General features: G+C 32.3%; 1 protein-coding gene across 9 annotated transcripts in view; it reads left to right on the forward strand.

Annotated features, from left to right (window-relative positions):
- Positions 1-1,242: 1,242 nt before the first annotated feature.
- Positions 1,243-12,377, forward strand: part of LOC145333978 (uncharacterized) — a 227,647-nt gene continuing 216,512 nt past the window's right edge. For all 9 annotated transcript variants that reach the window (XR_013884660.1, XR_013884661.1, XR_013884662.1 and 6 more), the window contains exon 1: positions 1,243-1,272. The gene's annotated coding sequence lies outside the window, so the exon portion shown is untranslated. The remainder of the gene's footprint in view (positions 1,273-12,377) is intronic.

A 12,377-nucleotide genomic window follows, 5' to 3' on the forward strand; every position in this document is an offset into this window, starting at 1 on the left:
ACTTTAATTTGAACTGAAATAATATTTTTCTATTTACTATCAGTGCCTAAGCCTACAGGACTTATTCCAACAGGTCCAGGTTATACTCTAGGTAATGGATTAGGATATACGGTTGCAGTAGCTGGCTCATCTTTTCTTGCACCAGTATTAGGTAAGCATGCATAATTATCTAAATAGCAGGATTGACAGACCAAAGGACAAAGTAAATTATATATTTGATTTTCAATGGCACAGTGAATCTTAACCAAATATTTAGCCGTCTTTCTTAAATAGCAGCCGAAAAAATTACTAATGCGTATTCCTTATCTTTAGGTGCATTTGGTGCATCAGTGATGAGATTTCCTGGAATTGCAGGTAAAATTTTATTAGCTTACAAGTGAATTCATAAAAAGTTATATACACCTACCTTTTGTGTTGGTGTACCTTTTTAAATTCGTTTACATCTCTATGAAGCAGGTCCTCTTACTGACTGACTAATTTTGGTCTGGTAATATGTACAACAGACTTTTCAAAACTTTCTTTTCTTTAAATTCAGCTTACATCTACGAAACTACAGCCATCTTTAAAATAAAGTAGTCAGTAAATTTATCTGTTTGCAGCAAAATTTTTAAATATGCTTCACTAAGTTATTATTACAATCAAGAAGGTTTTTAACTATGTTAAATTTACAGGTAGATGTCCTTCTGCAGAATGCAGGGTAAGATATAAATTTAAAAACTTTATTTATATTTAGTTGGAAAAAAACTTTTGACTATCTTTGTAACTTTGTTTAGGTGCTAGTAAATGGAAGAAATAAATGTTGTAGAAGAATAAGGTCAGGAAGACGACTTGTCTGTCCAAGAAATTGTTAAATATTGTATAAGGATTATTGTATCTAAATTATAGTTATCAGTTAAGTTTAATAAGCTTGAATTATAAATGTTACCTTATTACACTTTTTAGGAGCGAAGCTTCTCTATAATTCAATGTGTCTGTTCGTCAGTCTGTCCTTAATAAGATGAAAATTAGATTTACTCAGCATTTATTTGATATTTGAGTGCTTTAAAGCACCTTTTTTTCTATTGAATGCCTTTTGTCCGATTTTCATCAAAATTTAATTTCCTGTCCTTCTGAGTTTTTTTTGTGTTCATAAATGACGAGTAGATTTATTTTAGATTCTTAAATATTTTCGATATTCTCTGCTGTTATTGAAAATCAGACATATGTCTACTTGAAATAAATCCAATATATCTAAAACGACCAAGCTAATATTGCTTGATTCACTTCTACAAGAGAGGTGGATCAAGCCTCTCATTTTTCAGAAGCCGTATGCCCACTTATAAAATAAAATAGAAGTGATCTTAGATTTGTGATTAAAATGTTTTGGGACAGGCAAAAAATGTCAGAGTTTACCTGCTGTTGGCTGAGATAAAGTTGATAGCTGTCTGGGGAGGCTATAATAGACCCAGAAAAAAAAGACTTGATTATTTTACTTAGTGATGTGAAGCTGTCTGGGGAGCTTATAATAATCCCGGGGGCCCGAAAATCCCAATTTTTCAACCTCCATTGATAAAAATAACCTTTAAAAGATAACAAAAAATAATTTTGATGTTTTATTAATTGTTGTAATTATTTTGATGTTTTATTAGTCACTGTTATTTAATTATTGTTTTATGTATTGATTAAGCATATATTATTGAGCACTCTTTAAAAAAAAAAAAAAAAAAAAAATAGACAAAAAAAAAATAGACAAAAAAAAAGAAAGAAAGAAAAGATTAAACACAAAAAAGACAACAAAAAAGACAACAAAAAAACAACAAAAAAAGACAAAAAACAAACAAAAAAAAATACATAAAAAAAAATATATATATAGAAAAAAATATAAGTGCTCATATTTTCCTTAACTGAAAGTCTTTGTTTTCTTGTTAAATTTTTTTATTTTTTATTTCAATTAATTGTAGATTGTAATTTTTATTTATTTAAATTTTATTTTTGGTTGAAATGGCTCCAGCTGCACATCCCTGCATGCTGTGTAGAAAATCTACAAACAACAGTCATGCTCTACAATGTATTTTGTGTGAGCTCTGGGCTCACAAAGGTTGTGGTATTTCTGAAGAAATGTACAAAATGTGTGAACTACAAAAGAAAGAAATGTCATCTGCATTCTGGATCTGTGAATCCTGTCGGTCATTCTCCACCAAGATGAGTAGACAGTTAAAAGTCATGGACAATAGAATTGATAAGCTTGAAAAATCATTGAAGACTAAGGAGGATGAAATTGAACAGTTAAAGAAAGACGTCTTAGAGCTGAAAACTAAAGTTGAGAATCCTGAAAAGGAAAAGATACCAAACAAACCAGACACACATGAACGAATCAACATGATGGATGAATTAAGTGACCAGGAAGCAAGGAAGTGCAATATTATATGCCACAACATTCCAGAATCAAGCAGCAGTATTTCTGAAACGAGGAAAAAACATGATCTGGATTTTACCAAAAGATTACTCAATGTTCTTGATGCTACTGATGGGTTAAATTCTATCAAGACAGTAAAGAGGTTGGGCAAGAAAGATGACTCCAAAAATCGACCAATGCTTATAGTCTTTGATAACTGTGAAATAAAATCATATCTCCTAAGCAAATGTATGGAACTGTCAGAAAGAAATGATGCCTGGAAAGATGTGAAATTATCACCAGATTTAACAGCAAATCAACGTAAACATGACCAGCAGATTAGAGATGAAGTTTCAAAGCTTAACTCTGAAAGGAGTGAAGAAGAAACTTTAAACTTTATGTTTCGAGCTATAGGAAGGAAAGGCCAGAAAAGAATCATCAAAGTTCCCATAGAAGAAACTCAGCCTCAGTTGACACTGAAACAATTTATAGAAGGGTCAGTACCGAAAGGGAAAGAAGGAAATCTGAATCCATGGAGGGGAAGGAGTCAAAGGAAAAGTTCAACAAGAGAAGGATTCAGATTCTCTACACTAATGCTAGAGGACTTTTAAGTAAACTTGACGAAATTAAAGTTTTATCAAATAATGACAAACCTGATCTTATTTTAATGACTGAAACCTGGACGAATTCAGAATATGTAAATACAGAACTGAATATTGACAATTATACAATTATTTCAAGATGTGACAGAGCTGATACAACAGCAGGAATTGGCGGAGGACTATTAATCTATGCAAGAAACAACCTTACTGTTACAGAAGTTAAAAAATCTAGTTGTGAATATAATTTTAACCAGTTTACAGAAATAAAAGTGAAGGCTGATAAATCTGTGAATGATGTTTCTATTTATCTTGTATACAGACCACACAAATTATACAATTCTGAGGATGTTAAAGTTAATAATCAAAACCTTATCAATCTTATATCAAATGCTAAAAAACATTCTATATTTGTTGGTGACTTTAATTTTAGAGACATAGACTGGACCAATAATCATGCTACCAATCCCCAATCCAAGCTTTTTTTGGATGCAGTTAACAACAAATTTATGAAGCAAATGGTAGATTTTTCTACACACAAATCTGGTTCTGTGTTGGATTTAGTGTTGACTGAATATCCCAACTTAATCAACAACATACAGGATGCAGGCTACCTTGGAAAAAGTGATCACAAAATACTTTATTTTGATGTTGTATTAAATCCAGAAATCAAAGAATCTACCAAAAAAGTCGATGATTGGTCAAATGCTGATATTGTTAACATAAAGAAAGAGCTTTCAGAAACAAATTGGATTGCTGCTTCTGAGACCCTTACCTTAGAGGATTTTTGGAACTTTTTTGTCAACTGTATTGATAACGTGAAATCAAAGTATATTCCTAAAAAGTTCTTAAAAAAACAAAGCAAACCTCCTTGGCTTTCTAAAGAAATTGAACAACTGTCAAAACTAAAGAAAAGAAAATGGAGAAGGTTTAGGATTTCAAAATTATCCACCCACTATGAAGATTACAACAATGCTGACAAACTTTTGAAGAACAGGATTAAAAAGGCAAAAAAAGAACTATGAGCGGAAATTGGGCAACAATGCTAAAAATAATCCTAAACAGTTTTACTCTTACATGAAAAGTAAAACCAAAAACAAAGATTCTGTTGGACCACTTAAAACAGATGATGGCTGTGAAACTTCAGATGATAAAGAAATGGCTGAGCTTTTAAATGGATTTTTTGGTTCAGTTTTCACTGAAGAAAATATATCAAATATACCTACTGTTGAACCTGTCAATACTACTGAGAACACAAATAGAGTCAAGTTTACTGAAGATAATGTTAAACAGAAAATTGACAGCCTCAAAATTCACTCTGCTCCAGGACCAGATGGTATTACAGGAAAATTTTTAAAAGAATTCAAAGATGAATTGGCTAAACCTCTAGCACTCTTGTTCAACAAGTCATATGAATCTGGAAAAGTTCCATGTGATTGGAAAAAGGCCAATGTTACACCTATCTTTAAAAAGGGATCAAAATTCAAAGCATGTAATTATCGTCCTGTCTCTCTTACATGTATAATTTGTAAAATTATGGAGTCTATTATCAAAGACAACCTGGTCCAATATCTAGAAGAGAACAATTTAATTACCAACTCTCAGCATGGATTCCGGCAAAAAAGATCCTGTTTGACTAATCTTTTAGAATATGTTGAAAAACTGACCAAGGCAATTGATTCTGGCCAAGATCTGGATATGATATACCTAGACTTTTCCAAAGCATTTGATAAGGTTCCCATAAAACGTCTTTTAGTGAAAATTAAAGCAATTGGTGTGAATGAAAAGACTTGCCAATGGATTGAAGACTGGCTTCTAAATAGAAAACAGCGAGTTATTATTAATGGAAAAGCCTCAGATTGGATCTCTGTTATGTCTGGTGTGCCACAGGGCTCTGTGTTGGGCCCTTTATTGTTTGTGATTTTTATTAATGATATCGACAGAGCAGTTAATTCTAGTCAAGCTATTTTATCAAAATTTGCTGATGATACCAAGTGTGGAAATGTTATCTTAAACGAACAGTCATGTGAAACCTTACAGAATGACATAAATAATTTATTAGACTGGGCAGATAAATGGCAAATGCAATTTAATGCTGACAAGTGCAAAGTTTTACACTTTGGCAGAAATAATCCACGTCATTCTTATTATATGAATGGTTATGCACCTGCTGGAACAATTTTATGCAATGATGATCATGAAAAAGATGTTGGTGTCTATATATCTACAACTTTAAAGCCTTCCTTAAATTGTCAGAATGCAGCCAACAAAGCCAACTCTGTATTAGGTCAAATGTCAAGATCTGTTACCTACAGAGACAGAATTACTTGGATTAAGCTGTACAAGCAGTATGTCAGGCCACATCTTGAATACTGTGTTCAGGCCTGGTCACCATGGTTAGAACATGACAAGAAAATTCTGGAGCAAGTACAAGAAAGAGCTGTAAGAATGGTTTCTGGATTAAAGGGAAAAACTTATGAGGAGAGGCTAAAAGAATTAAATTTATCATCACTTGAAGATAGAAGAAAGAGAGGAGACATGATACAAGTCTGGAAAATAATAAATAAACATGATAATCTGCCAGCCAACCAGTTTTTTGAGTTTTTCCAAGAAGGCAGACAGACAACAAGATTAAGTGCTAACTATCAGAACATTGTAAAACCAAGATTTAAAACTGATGCAAGAAAGTATAGCTTTTCTGTTAGAGTTGTTGACGCCTGGAACTCTCTTCCAACTTCTGTTAAATCTGCAAAAACGCTAAACTCTTTTAAATCTCTGTATGATAAATGTATTGTAAATTAAAATAACAGTATTGTGATGTTATGAATATTATGAAATGTTCAATATTCCGCCACAGTGGAGACGAACATAATTTGCATTAAATTAAATTAAATTAAATCTTTGACGATGGAAATTTGAAACCCACGGGTCAATATTTCTCAGATATTCCCCCTATCTACGAACGGTCCAAAGTCGTTGATAATAATTAGGGAAAGGGTTGAAAATGGACATGAAACAGAAATATTAAAATCTTTTCTAAATTTTTACGATCCTGAAAGTTAATATTTACTGATATTTTCCAATAAATTTTTTCGTTCCGTCAAAATTTGGAAAAATAGCCAATATAGCTGTCTAGAAAGAACACGAAACCTCTACACCTAATATTTTCTCAGTGTTTTTTTTTACTTTTTATACAATTTTTTTTTAAAAATTAAATATTGATGAGTTTTTTATTTTTATAGAATGAATTATAAAAATAATAATATTGGTTGATTGGTTTTTGCGATATCAGAACTCAGAACCATATCAGTTTTACTTTTAAACAATTCAATAAATTTGAAAACTTTAAAAATTAAATATTGATGATTTTTTTTTATTTTTTTAGAATGAATTATAAAAAAATAATATTGGTTGATTGGTTTTTGCGATATCAGAACCATATCAGTTTTACTTGTAAACAATTCAATAAATATGAAAACTTAGATATAAAATTTGTATAATAGATAAGACTTTTAAATAATTTATTCTCCCCTTTCTTTATTCCAAAAATCTCGATTTTTCTTTCATTGTCATATCCTAGTATTTATTATGTGTATTTGTATTGTCGTGTGAGTATGTGAGAGGGTTGTAAAGTACACCTTAGGAGATAAGACAATGGATGATAATCTTGTTATCCTTGTTTAGATTACATTTAATAGATGCCTATTGATTATAGGACATGTCAAAACATAAATACAAGGATATTTTAATTGGTTGGTTAAATTATTAACTTTTTATCTAACATTGGCTCAAATAAAAGTAAAATTTATTTTTTTAAAGCGAAGCTTTTCTATAATTAGGGTCGGTCGGTCCGTCCCTCCGTACGTCCGTTTAAGATAGATAGCTTTTATTAATTCATTAATTTAGAATTAACCGAACGCTAAGCAAGATAGATAAATTACCATCCCCCCCCTCTCCCTCACATAGCTGTTAAGACTTAAGATTTTTTGTTTCAGGCTTTCAGCGTATCTACTCTATAATAATCCACCTTCCAAAGTTCCAACACCCTACATTCTCCAACCCTCCACCCTGCTTACTGTCTTCTACATTTCAACTCAACCATATATCAAACTTGCTAATATCATAAAGTGAAAGAAAAGTTAAAAAAAAACCACCAATAACCATTAAATAATGTATTAATCATTCTAACTCAAGTAATATGTACTAATTTAACCTAACATACTAACAAAACAATAATCATAACTTTTTTTACTTTAATGAAATAAATATTCTAAATAAATAAATAAACTATGTTGACTTAAATAAAATGAAAATAAATATTTTTATTTTATTTGGATTGGAGTTAGTTTTGTAAATTGTAACGTTTTGTCCTTGTTCTCTAAGGTCTCATATTTCTTGTATGACGAGTTGACCCTTAGCTTTATGAGGTCATAAATGTTTCCCCCCCCCCCCCAAAAAAAAAAAACGCTGAATCGATAATAATTTATTACACTAGTGTAGTCTCACCCCTCCCCTATTTAAGAAATGTTGTCGATATATATATGCTAATGATATTGATTCACCCCTACCTCGCCCCCCCTAGTTTGAAGGTTGACCGTTACGATACAAATATTGACCCCTCCCCTCCCCCCCCCCCCCACCCAAGAAATAACAATTCAAAACATATGGAAAATAGGAATTAGCGAAGCTTTTCTATAATTTGTGTTGGTTATAGACGTCAGTCTGTTCATCATTAATATGTTAGTATTACTATTTTATATAATTTATAGACAGAATACTTACTTATAATTTTGATTATACTTATGCATTTATGTTAATGTTCCCCCCCCCCCCCAAGAAATAACAAAACAAAACATATGGAAAATTCAAAATACTAGGAATTAGCGAAGCTTTTCTATAATTTGTGTTGGTTATAGACGTCAGTCTGTTCATCATTAATATGTTAGTATTTATATAATTTATAGACAGAATACTTACTTATAATTTTGATTATACTTATGCATTTATGTTAATGTTTTGCTTTAATGGATATTGTCATCCTTGTTAAAAATTTTTCACACATCCCAACACTTGATATTGACCCCTCCCCTCCCCCCCCCCCCACCCAAGAAATAACAAAACAAAACTTATGGAAAATACTAGGAATTAGCGAAGCTTTTCTATAATTTGTGTTGGTTATAGACGTCAGTCTGTTCATCATTAATATGTTAGTATTTTATATAATTTATAGACAGAATACTTACTTATAATTTTGATTATACTTATGCATTTATGTTAATGTTTTGCTTTAATGGATATTGTCATCCTTGTTAAAAATATTTCACACATCCCAACACTTCATATTTGAAGATATCTATAATATTATTAATCTTAATAATTTCTTGGAAACCAACAACAAAGAAAAATAGTAAAAATGGTGGTAAAAATGTAAATTGGTAGGGGGTAATGATTTCCTTGAAATTTCAATTGCTTACGGACCTTTGAAGTGACAACATATACTACAGTACTACAAATATCATCTACATTCTACATTATTTATATTTTATTTTGCTTCCGCTAGTATTTATTTTGTTGCATTGTTTTGCTATCGTTATGGCGGAAGGACAGAGAGTTGACCGCAGGCGCAACGTGATGATGGATGATTTGGTTCCTTACGCCCCCCGTACTCTTCCCTGCATAGATCCAGAACCGGCTTTATACCCCGACCTGATGCCTGGCTGGTTCGCCCATTATCAGGTCCTACACAGATATTTTAAGGATATCTGTAACCTGGTGTTCAGGTCGGGGTTTCAGTCGGTTCGTAATATGGAGGCGCTCAGGCTATTTGGTGAAGGAATTGGTATATACCAATTCCTTCACCAAGCCCTTCCATCTTCTCAGCGGACCCGCGAAGAAAATGAACAGGTTCTGTCCGAGTTGGAAGCCAAATGCAATGGTTATCGTGACTTAGTTATCCAGTCCTTAGATGTCTATGATCGTGCCATAAATTTGGATCGAACAGTGGATCTATCATCAGATTCAGATGAAGACGAACCCGATATCTCCGGCGATGTCAATCCATCTTCCGATGATGACGATATTGATGCCATCCTGGAACACGAAGGTGGCGCGAGCGCGAACTCTACCCGTGATGACTCTGTGATCATTATCGATTGATTGATGTTGCGTTGAGAATGAGATCGTATTCCTGTGAATATTTAGATTCCACATAAATAACTTGACAAATAAATACAATACAAATATATGCTATAATAATAAAACTATGAAAAATAATTTTCTTATTTTTATTTAATTTAATTTGTAATTGCGATGCTGCTCTATAATTTGAATTTCTTAATGTCTGTTACTAAGACTTGCGATGAGACTTGGTTAATAATTGTATGAATCTATCCTATAATATAAAGAAGTAAGCTCTGTTTGTCTGTAGCTAAGGATCTCGCTAACTACTGAACCTATATGGTTCTCCTTTACAGTACAGCTTCGTATAGGTCCTTAGATGGTTTTAGGCTAATTCATTTTCATAAATAAGTTTGGATATGGTTTTAGGCTATTTTTCTGCCCTTTCATATCCCTTCGAATATAGAGCCTCTAAATGCTAGGGGCGCAGCCGTTTGTATCCAAGGAAGAGAGACGTTTCGTTTAATAAAAGATTATTGGTTGGTAGCTTATTAATTAGAATTAAGATTGTTTGTTACATCGAAATCAGCAAAAATATTTCTATTTGATATAGTTTTAGTTTAGTTAGGTCGTTAAATATATGTTTACGAAATACTTATGTTTCTGCCGTGATTATTTGTGTACTTATTTTAACTTTGAAGACATAAATTTAAAATTATCAATAGCTATAGTATTTCTTGCATCGTTAAACGGCACGTCAGGGCTAAAAAAACTGGTTTTAATCTTATGAAATTAAATTAAAGACTTGCGATGAGACTTGGTTAATAATTGTATGAATCTATCCTATAATATAAAGAAGTAAGCTCTGTTTGTCTGTAGCTAAGGATCTCGCTAACCACTGAACCTATATGGTTCTCCTTTACAGTACAGCTTCGTATAGGTCCTTAGATGGTTTTAGGCTAATTCATTTTCATAAATAAGTTTGGATATGGTTTTAGGCTATTTTTCTGCCCTTTCATATCCCTTCGAATATAGAGCCTCTAAATGCTAGGGGCGCAGCCGTTTGTATCCAAGGAAGAGAGACGTTTCGTTTAATAAAAGATTATTGGTTGGTAGCTTATTAATTAGAATTAAGATTGTTTGTTAAATCGAAATCAGCAAAAATATTTCTATTTGATATAGTTAAAGTTTAGTTAGGTCGTTAATATATGTTTACGAAAAATACTTATGTTTCTGCCGTGATTATTTGTGTACTTAGGTAGGTTAGGTAAGCGTTCCACGTATTTAAATTTTAACTTTGAAGACATAAATTTAAAATTATCAATAGCTATTTCTTGCATCGTTAAACAGCACGTCAGGGTTAAAAAAACTGGTTTTAAGAATGAATAAAAAAGTGTATTATTTCGAGTTTCTTATCAAATTTATTTTTACAATATCACGCAAAACTACAAATGGACTACAAAACAGAATGAATATGAAATGAATGAAATACAAAATGAAAATGAAAAAATGAAATTGAAAAAAAAATTAAATGAAAATGAAAAAATTAAAACTAAAGAAAAGGGGTAGTTTCACGAAATGCATTTGAACTTAATTTAGTGAACCGCATGCATATTTTTTCTTAGTTAATGGGGTAAACTACATTTAAATAGAATGTATTTGAAATGAATTCAATTTTCTACCACGTAGTTTTTAAAATATCAAGACCTGAAAATTGTCTTTTTTGTGATATATGCAATTTAAAAAGACGATTTTCAAGTCTTGACATTTTAAAAACTATGTGGTAGAAAATTGAAATTTTTTCAAATATATGCCATATAAATGTAGTTTAACCATTTAACCAGGATAAAATATGCGGTTCACTAAATTAAGTTTAAATGCATTTCGTGAAACTACCCCTTTAAAAAATCTGCAAATTTACGAAAATTAAATTAAAAATTTTTAAATACACATGGCTCGCAATAGCCAATTTAATAATAACAATATAACTTTTATGCTTCATGAACATGTAAAGTTATATTGTTGTTATTAAATTGGCTATGCGAACCAATATGAAAATGGATGATGGGTTGTTGCCGTTGTTGACCTCCTCTTCCGCCGCCGCGACCGCCTCTTGGGGGTGTTTCCGGTCTGTTGGGGGGTGGGGGTGGTGTCCCTTCGCGGGGGGGAGTGTTTGGCTGGCGGGGGGGTGGTGGTTGGGGGGGGGCGCGAACATCCAGTGGTACCGCTACCGGTAGGCCATGATTGAAGTCGCGACCGACATTACCCAATTGTACATGGTACACATTGGGTTGTCGGCCGCGTCCGTTTCCGGCTCGTCCACGCCCACCTTAATAAATTAAATCAAAATTATACACTGCGGTTAGTGATATCCTTCTGTTCGGTACAGACAAACAGACATACTGTTACTTTAGTATAAGGATATCTTATATAAATGAAGAAATAACTTCTGTCATTGCGATTTTTTACATTTTATTTTTATAAAATCCATATCAAATAAGTGTAACATTTTTTTAAAATAATATTTTACCTCTGGGTGGCAAAACCCGAACTAATGGGTCATCACCAGGTCCAGCACCACCATCAGGTACAACAGGTCGTCCATCCTCTCCACCATTCCCGTTACCGGCGCCTCTACGCCCACCTTAATAAATTAAATCAATACACTAAATCAATTATATCAATTATCCTTTTTGGATTTTTTTTTAAAGTTAAAATTCGTGAAACTACCCCTTATAAAATTAGTGGGTTTCGTCGTATTTTTACTTTTTATTTACTATTAAGCTCAAATGCATACCCCTAATAAAATTATAATAAATGGGATTATGAAAAGTAGTGGGTTCCTTTGTATTTTTACAGTAACTTTTTATCTTAGGGTAGGTAAATGTTAAAAAAATTTCCTTACTTACTTTTGGTCAGGTTAGGTTGGGTCGCATTGAGTAATCCATCCTCCGGGGCGAATTCCTTCCATGTTCAGCAACTCTCGGTGCTCTACACACCAAGAGAGGCCAGTTTTTTTTAGAATATAATCCCAAATTTGGTAAATTTGGTGGGTTCTAAAAAGAACCAGAGAAAATTGTAACAAAACACAAACACTGAAATGCTTTATTTATTTATTTATTTAATTTTCAGTTGCACTCCAGTGTCGTCAAAAATAAGCGCAACAGCTGATCCACCACGGAAGCGCATAACAAATTTGTGTTCAACTTCAATGGTGAAGAAAAGAAGAAAAGAGTCTTCTCCCCAATCGAGGTAAAAAAAACAAGTAGCCAAATAATTTTTTTTAT

The sequence above is a fragment of the Acartia tonsa genome, chromosome 12, assembly GCF_053477335.1.
Source record: "Acartia tonsa isolate MP-2025a chromosome 12, ASM5347733v1, whole genome shotgun sequence".
In the NCBI taxonomy this organism is placed as follows: domain Eukaryota; kingdom Metazoa; phylum Arthropoda; class Copepoda; order Calanoida; family Acartiidae; genus Acartia; species Acartia tonsa.